We start from the raw sequence: 9,792 nt of genomic DNA, 5'->3' as shown, positions 1-9,792 counted from the left end.
ATTGCCCAGGCTGAGGAAGGTCAGGAAAACAAAAGTTATCTCTCTGGCCATTTCCTGTCTAAAATTCAACTCTTAAGGGATCGTTTTGCTTCACGACCCGCTATTCTATCAATTAAGCCAGAAAACTCGCAATAAACTAAGGATATGATTGTCAACTCATACAATGAACGTGCCTTCGCACCCATGTTCGACCTGTCCTTGGTGCTGACGGGCCATCCACACAATAACTTTGGCAAGGATTGCACATGAATGGAGTCTTCTACATGACTCGGGGATTGGTCACAGTTAACACAATATTTTGAGGGCGTTGATGAACAAATCAAATGCTTCTATTATGTAACAAGTTACAGTTTGGCAGCGAAACCTATCAATATTCCAGAGAACGAAATCTTCTGGATAACGAAATCTTCCTATCATTGACATTTGTAGGCACACTTTGCGCCATCATCTAATATGTCTAGTGTGTAGATAACAGTACCAAAAGAAGAAAACTAGCCAAAGTCCCCACATTTTCTGAACAAATACAAGTGTCTAGGAAACGGTACAAAAAAACGTGCCAAAGTCGTCATTTTCTGTTAACAATAAATACATGCTAGTTGCATGTCCACAAACTGGAAGATTCTATACCTTCGTCTGGCATAATGATGTTGCTTTGTCATGCACTGGTTATCGTTATGCAATCTTATATGATTGGTTCAACCTGCCGTGTGAAGAAATCATCAATTCGTTTACTTAGAAAACCATCCAAATCTTACACTGAGAACCTGTAATATGTGTCTTTTGTTTTGCGTTAGATATACGAAAGTCCGCTTTATCTTTGGCGTCCCCTTGCGCTAAGACTAACTACTGAACACTATGCTCGCGGAGAATTAGCATACAGTTCCCTGACTCTATCTGAACGGCATATATGGTCTCTTCAAAGCTATTGAAAATGTTGTCATGAAATTAGAGCTGACAGGTATTTGATTCACCGCTAGCATCATCACTTCAAAAAGCTAACTCTGCATGTGACAATGCCACTCTACCACTAACGCCTTGCGTTAGTAATATTACAGAGACCACAGGCTGATTTCAATTGCTCCAAGTGTCACAATGAAGTGTTCCGAGGCGACACACCCCACGGCGCCCCCCTCCCCACCCCCTTGTACTCTCCCCATTTCTTACACGACTTTAATCCAAGCGTGTCCCTGTCACGTCTCGTCCACTTTCCAGTCACCTTCTGTTTTTGCCTTAATAAAAATGACTCCTTTCTCCACCCCAGGTCCACTCGCCGCTAATAACCTCCCCTTTGTGTTCTAATGAAACCCGTCTTCTCCCCCCCTCTCACTCAATCCATCCCCCGTCTGTTCCCAACCGCTCCTGGGGCGATAATGCACGATAATGACCCGGGCGTTATTGTGGGACACATTCTTGGTGTCAAGCCCAGGCTCCAGTCTCCTAACCACCGGGCTATAATCAGAACGGTCCGATCTCGCCATGACAGCGGGTTTGCCTGTAATCAACCCGCGATATTCTTCTATTCTCGCGCAATGGACCCGTTTCCACTCTGGCCCTTTCTACTCTAATGAAACTTTGCCATTGTTGTACCCCGGGTCCATTCTTCCGCCGGTTCTCTTGCAATCACGTCTGTAGTCTGGCTATTCAGGTCCTGTCAGAAGCACAATTAGAGTTAGCAAATTGTTGATTTGCCTCGCGCCGGGGACCGAGTCCCAAGACGCACGGGGCAGTCTACGGGGCATTGCGCCCGGGGGCATGCGGGCTGTGGGTGCGTGGTTCTATGTGTTTTCTTTTAATGCATATTTTAGGTGAGAAATTCTTTTTGTTGAACGTCAGTAAATGAACATCTGTGACACGTTTCAGCAATCTGTTGAAAAAGACATATTATTAGCCTAACAATTTAGAACTAAACCGCTTTTATTATTCATTTGGAGTACCATAAGTTATACAGGACAAAATACTTGAAAACAAATGTTCTGAGAGCAGATTGCCTTCATGATATGATTGAGGTAATGCTAGTTTTGGGGGCGCACGTAAAGTAGTTATTTGTGTTTCCATCCCCACAAGACTTTATCAAATGCCAGTTTTGATCTACAGTGCTGACTATATTCCGTTCCAATTGCGCTAAGCTCAGCAATGGTTTTATGTATTCAAAAACCAGCCTTTTAACCCTATCCTGTCCCCGGGGCACTTGTACTTGGCTCTTGATACTTGCACGTGCTGGCAAATGTCACTACGAATGAAAGTGTATGAACTGCGGCGTCATATTCCAAGCTTGATCGTCCAATTTTCATTTTGATGATGGCGAAATAAACACGGTGGTCATTTGGATTGGGTCCACCAAGATTTGGTTGACGTTGGTTTACGCTTGTAATAACATTTGCCATGTTGCAAAATATTTATCGTCAAGACGGAAAAACATTTTATACTGTGATAGCTATTTTGCATCTTACGTTTTTGTTTGAAGTGTACTAACCTATAACTGCAAATCATGTAGGTGAACTATATATTTAGGGTGTAAGCGACTGTATCCAAATTGTTTGGAGATTTCGTCCTATTCCGACGGCAAAAGACTTTAAGGTGACAGCCACTACATGTATCTGGCAATATTCAGTCCCTAGCTACGCAATCATGAATTGTTCTCTAATGTCCTCGTAACTATAGCAATAATGATAATAATGATAATGGAATGTAAACAGTAGAGTCAGAAGTCAATAACATCATCTCCATGTATTCTTCCAACCCATCACAACCTGCTGTTAGTTCTGTAATCCGTTGCCAGAATACAGTGTCTCCTACCTCCATACTGTGTACCATGGTGTATCATTAAAGCCAAAAAGGCGTTTGTGTTCCAAACCTGTAATCTAGAGACAACCGCTGAGCTATATCGCACCGACAGCAAGTCGGACAATATTTCACTTCGACTTTTGTTGATGTTGCTTGATGCAAAGATTGAAGCTCGTAAACATTGGTGATGACAGGGGTTGTATTTTACAAGACCGAAAGTGCGAAATAATTTGACGCCTTCGTAAATTACTTTAAGGAGGGTAGCTAGCGATTTATGTAGAATGTAAATATTTCAACAGCCTGGCAGGATTATTTTTACGGACGTGAATTTACGACAGTGTGATCAAATGTCGTCCCAAGAATCCGGGGGTGATTTTACGACATTTTAAAGCTTGTTATTTGGACGAAATCTTTGTAATCATCTGACGGCATTTTGCAGAGGCCAACACTTCTCTACTTGTTTAGTCTACACCCCCGCATTTCGAAAAAAAAATCATCGGCTCGGAGTATTTTTTTGATCCCCAGACGGAGTATATATTGCAAAAACAGTTTGGACTATGACTGCGCAATGCAGCTATCTTTTTATTTTCATATCGGCATCTTTCCTTACAGATTAACACATAAAATGTACGAGCAAACAGTAAACAAACAAAAAACGTCGAGTGTCGTTGGCGCCATGAACATACTACAATTGAAAAACGTTAACCAAGGATTAACATTTGCAACATCTTATATGTGGCATTTCCGATTGACTATAAACTGTTACCGAACTCGAAAATAGGCGAGACCACTCCGCGGAAAATCAAAGATTAGAATTAAGGAATGTCCTTCAGTGATTCGTGGGGTTTTGGTGGACGGTGAATCAAAATAGGGTTCTGACCCCTTTTTGTGGGTCACCGAGAAATCTGCGATTAACTCGCGCGTCAGAGCGAAGCCTATCAGTTCCATTATTCTGATTGATTCAATAAGAAAATGAAGCGATCCTTTTGTGTGGAGTGACGGACTACCCCTCTTGACACGGGGCGGTGAGCAATGACCAGTACAGATGTGCTACCTCCGTCATCTCCAAGCAGTGTTGGTCGGGCTTTAGCCTCCCTTGCAGGCCTTCTGGGCGGCACCAACGGTTTTTTTAATGTTTTTTTTTAGATGATTCGCGATGTTCAACTTCTTCTTTTGCTGGAAAAATCGTAATGCCGCCCGTACTGTCCAGACTGCCTGCGAAGGAGGATAGTCGGGCTTGTTCTGCGGGTATTTTATGGCATTCTTGACGTTTCTCTTTAGTGGTGCACGTTTGTTGTTTGTTGTCACTAGAACAAGACGTAGAAACGCAGAAAATGCCTCAAAAGACCACCACATTAAACACGCCTAATCGATACATCTGCTTGTAGATTACAATATTCACTCTTAGTTAGGAAGAGTGTTTTTTTAGGTCGATGAAGGTTATCCAGGTAAGTCCAGGTAATATTTGCCGCTTTGTTTCTGTCTAGCCTCCGTTGCAAAATCTCTAACAAAGCCTCGGCTTCGTTCGTTCGTTGCAAAATCCTTCATAAGTCGTTAAACTGAACGAAGGAAAGTACAAACAAAGGAAAACAGTGATTTTCTTTTCGTTTAGAATGGAAATGTTCCTGGCCATTGCCGTGATTGTTTATCTGAATTTAACGAGACAACAATGTGTTACAGAGGACGTACAATTTATAACCGTTTGTTCGCATCAAACAAACCATTTAACATGATGACCTAGTATCTAAACAAGAAGCTCAATATTATGTCCCTAATCATATTTGTATTTGTAATAATGCAGTGCTACCCATCGATAGATGCACATCCAAAATGAAGCAGTGATACATCATTTCTATTTCGTTCATTTATATCAATTATTATGCATGGCAGTTTCCCATGCGTATATCAGATATCAAAATACTGAAATACAACTTTTGAATGTCAACAAAACCAAAACTAAAACCCACAATAGAAATCCTGTAATTCATTGTTCTTCGTGTATGTTTGGTTCAGATCAGTGCAACATCTTAAGGTAGAAGTCTGATTTGTACGTTTAGATTTGACCACCCGTATGGGAAGATACGAATAGAAGTTTGCTAGCAAAACAAATATAATGCCATTGCCTAGTCTACGTGCATTTTCATATTTTCAGTCATGTCACAAGACGGCCAGCATCAGCCTTGTCCCTGTTTGCACATTTCTTTTCTAATTTGATCTTTCGAAATCGTCTGAAAGGTCAGGTCGGCCTTGACACAATTTACAGCCATTCCGATTGACCGACCCTGTCTGGCTGGACAGCTGATGCCCCCCCACCAAACCCAGCTAATTTAGATATAGCCAACAATTGTATATAGTACCAGTAACCTATTGTTACAGCAAAGTCAGACACAGTTTACTGACGCATGTATGTTTTTCCTATGTTTTTACCATGTATTTGCAATTAGCCCACGGGCATGAACTTGCAATAAACTTCTTAATATAATTTAGTCCGCATCAGACCAATCATACAATTAGACTGGCCCTAGCTGTCGGTCGTCTGGCTGGAAAACTGGTCAAAACAAACCGTAAATATGATGTAATCCTACATTTATGGTTGCTGTTGTTTTGAATTTTGGTTTTCATGTTCCTCTGGTACAATCATATCTTGACAACAACCTCTAAAACAGCCAACGACCCTTGCCTTTTTAAGGCTGGAGGGGTAGTGGGCTGTTAATCCACTGTATCTTGGTATATGGTATTGGAAGGCGGGGCCCATTCCCTTCTTAAACTGCCTTTTACCTCACCAATCGAAGCCAGGTACCCATTTGCACCACCTGAGTGCAGTGAGGAAACTCATGATAAACTACCTTTCTCGTGGGCCTAACGCTTAGAGACAGCGCACTCGGGAACCCGTAACTTTTCGACCATGGGTCCGTTAGCCTAAGCACTCGGCCATCGACGCCACCCTTTAAGGGACTACTAATCTACCCCTTAATACCATACTTATGAGTTCTGTACATCAAAAGCTATTAAATAGTTGTTTATGTATGGTTAAATCTGACCACATAAACCAACACGATCCCATGGTGACCTCCCTCGGCTTACAGACAAGCACGTAAGGGCTAAATAATGACCACAGACGGACCGCTCTAGTCTCTACCAGACTAACCATGCCAGCTATAAGGAGAATATTTGTCAGGGAAGTTTTGTCACCAGAGGGTTTCATTTGCAGGCGCATTATTAACCTTACTTGTCAATCATTCCTTTTTTTGACGAATTCTATTATCCATCTACAAGACTAACCACGCCGGCTATAGGGAGAATATTTGCCAGTGGAGTTTGGCCATCGAGGGTTTCATTCGCAGGCCCAGGATTGCAGATTTGACCCTATCTCCGTAGCCGACACCCTTCATACAATTCACTTTATTTGGCAAATTTCTACGTACTATTTTCCCAGCGATCCGCGGGGCCTGGTGGAGGCTAGGGATATAATATATGACTGGTTACAAGGCCGTACGCGTACGGTAATGGCTAAATAATGACCACTGACTGACCGCTCGGACGCCTTCGATCTCCCCGCGCCGCTGACCGGCCCAGTGTGTACCTGGTCAGTCTGGCGCGCCCGCCCGGGGTTTCCTCACAAACTTTCACTCTCATCATCCTAACACTTTCACTTTTAACACCGCGAGGACCATTCTTTGAGCGAGAGGCTAGTGGCGTCCCTTGAAAAAGACATAATTACATATATTAGAGGCGTACTGACTTGATAATGGTACAGACACTGTTATACTTATGAACAAATATCTATGATTTAGAAAATACCCAGTCAACAGGTATCGGAATTTGCAGAATTCAACATTGTAATTTGTAGCAATAGCTGAATATCTGACGAAAATATTGTTAAAATGAAAGGGATACATGCCTTTAGGAGTATGACGATGTATATAGATGAATTATTCTACGTTGGAAAAGGGTAAGGGATTAGCAAAAAAAGAATACCAACATTTCTTGATTTGAATTAGATTTAAAACAAACGGTATTAAAGATTACAGCCACGAAAGATAATTAGCAACAGAAAATGCTTCTATTATGGTGCTGTAATAATTTTGATACATCCACTTTCATAATTATATACTGTGTGATAATATTCTTACTGCCCTTGGGGTGTCAAAAAAGTGATAAAATGACACAAACCAAGTAGAGACACTAACGTTAGATCTGTTAACAGCGTATATTACATAAAAGCACGTTCAAAATGACTTCAATAAGCAGAAATGACATTCCTTGAAGGTTTGATCAGTGTATTTGGCTAGTAGCCATGCACCCCTGCGTGCTCAGGTAAAATCAGCCAAACGACATCACACGTTTGAGTGGTGTAATAATCGTCATAACGGAAGACAATTCAACGGAAGATCATAGGCTGAAACTCAATAATACTTATAATCAGAGAAAAGAAGTTAGTACCAGTGTAGCCATAGACATTTCTCTACACCGCGTACCGCTAGAGACAGTATGAACAAGATTGCTTTTATGTCTGGCTTCCGTTGTTGTCAGTCTCCCCTGAAAAAAAAGGACTTTGAAGAAACAACAAACACTAGGACCAAACCAATTTGTTTAGATCCCTTTCTTCCCAGATGTCATCTCGCATTCGTCTTCTAGTGACATTCGCCCCGGTACCGACGCCGTGCAGCAAAAGCAACGCTCCGCTTCTCCACATGGCGCCTCTTTCACTCTCTTTCTCCGTCCGTCACGCGAATCTTGGCTTCAGACGCGCCAATTTGTCCCTTTCAACCCATGCGGGGAGTCAAGGTACACTTGTAGCCGAGCAACAATGGGGCCAACAGCGGCGGAGTCAGCGCCAATCTGCGCGCATTGAAACGTTTCTCTCTAATTGGGCGGTAATGGAGGGGAGACGGGGCAGACCAGACCGTGTCAGCACGGCCCCCGGTGTTCACTTAAGTTGATAGTCAGCCTTGTAGCACCGTAAAGACAGAAACTGGCATTCCGAAACGTAGCTAGATCCTCCTTGGTAGAGCTACTCATCCAGACTGCGACCTGGTATGAAGTTTGAGTTGAGGAATGTTGTGGGCGGGCTACTTGAAAGTGCTCTCCTTTTTTAGGCCTTCTTGTTAGCCTTGTAGCACCGTAAAGACAGAAACTGGCATTCCAAGACGTAGCTAGATCCTCCTTGGTAGAACTATTCATCCAGAATGCGACCTGGTATGAAGTTTGAGTTGAGGAATGTTGTGCGCGGGAAGGTTGAAGATGATCTTCTCTTTCAGGCCCTTTTCCGTTTGATGGAGTAGTCTCTATCAGGCTCTACAGGTCGTGAGAAAGCTGTACTCCCTGGCCAGTTAACTCCTCTGGTATGTTATCTGTCAATTTGGCCAATTTCTACTATTTTTCCAGCGACCTGTGGAGCCTAATAGAGGCTAGGATGGAGACCGTTGTGCGACCGCTGTCAGTCGGAAGTACTCTCCAAACAGAGGTTGTTAGGGAAAATTGTGACCATCTTATCATATGCCCCGTTTTAGTCCGCCCTCAGGCCCCAACAGAAAAGTCGAAAGGGGTTGTCATTGCTGCATTCAAGGGACGATAACCTTGTTGCTCTATTGCCCCTCTAAGATGACATGTACATCTGTCCCAAGCGAAGTCATTATGTACTTAAGACCCATCATTCATCATGTTCTAAAGTCTTTTGACGACAACAAAAGTACACAGATGCTGCGTGACCGTCGAGAAAACGGAGAGGTCGCACTTCATTTTTTGTTTGTTTCTCCTTCATGTTCACTTGACATTTGTATGGGTGATTTTCAACAAGTGTTCTCCAATGAGTGCATGAGCATGACCCCTGGACACAGCAGATCTTCTACATACTGTTTGCAGTTTGCAGAAGAAGAGCAAGAAATCATGATTTGCCAAAACACTCGCTCCTCACCAAACAGAATGACTCAGGCACAAATCGTATTGGCATTGCCGGCACTGACATGAGGGTATGTATCCATAGATGTACTTTATAGTCTACACTAGTTTAAATCAATGACAACCATTTCAAATTGTGATGCCATCAATGTACAATACATATCATGCTTTACCCTTTGGCATTAGACGACAATTTGGCCTTAAATAAACGTTTAAGAATTGTCAAAGTTGCAAGAATGAAGCGCATCAGGCCCCAAAATCAAAATGTCACAGCACGACTATCATTCAGAAAAATATTATTAGCCGACCCAGAACATTCTCCTCTGGTCTTGGGTATTGCTTTATGAAGCGTCAAAGTTGCAGGAATGAAGTGCATCAGACCCCGATATCAAAATATCATAACACGACTATAATCGGCTTGACACCCTCTTATAAAACAATCCTTCGGGTGATTTCAAGAAAGACTCACAGCAAGGGCAGCGTTAACGGTCCCTACCCTGGCTACCCTAACGCCACCGCTGCCTTCACTGCGCAAGCGCGAGCTGCCCCCACTAATCCCCGGCGTGACCTCGGCCTCATCTGTCATCACCTCGCGCCTGCGCGTCACTGTGGCGCCCAGAGATAGAACAGAACTCAGACCTTAGGCCATGTTGATTTGATTATGTGGGTGACATCCGCGCGCACATCAATTTTCGTACGTTTCCAACAACGACAAAAACGTTTTCGGTCATACTTTTCTTCGGAACCTCGCATCAGTTTTGGGGTTCCCAGAGGATGTCATCCATATAATCAAATCAACATGGCCTTAAGTGGCTAGTCCTTGGCGACTTGGTAATCTTCCCATCTCCCTTGTGACGATTTCACTCAACACCTCCCTACAGGAAGGTTAGGTGCACCTTTCAAAATCTCATCAAAGGCCGCTTCACGTTCAACCCCCTGCGCTATAGATATATACAAATGGCGAGAGAGATAGATACTTTAGGCTATTATCACTCCCTAGCGTGTAATGTTCCTTTTTCTGAAAGTGTCCGCAAAAACGCCATGTAGTAAGGTAGTCATTTCCGACAGCGTTTGGGAACAGAGCTTTAGTACAAACATGTTGAGAAA

The sequence above is a fragment of the Branchiostoma lanceolatum genome, chromosome 17 (genome assembly GCF_035083965.1).
Source record: "Branchiostoma lanceolatum isolate klBraLanc5 chromosome 17, klBraLanc5.hap2, whole genome shotgun sequence".
NCBI classification, from domain to species: domain Eukaryota; kingdom Metazoa; phylum Chordata; class Leptocardii; order Amphioxiformes; family Branchiostomatidae; genus Branchiostoma; species Branchiostoma lanceolatum.
Note: the sequence above shows the minus strand (reverse complement) of the source record.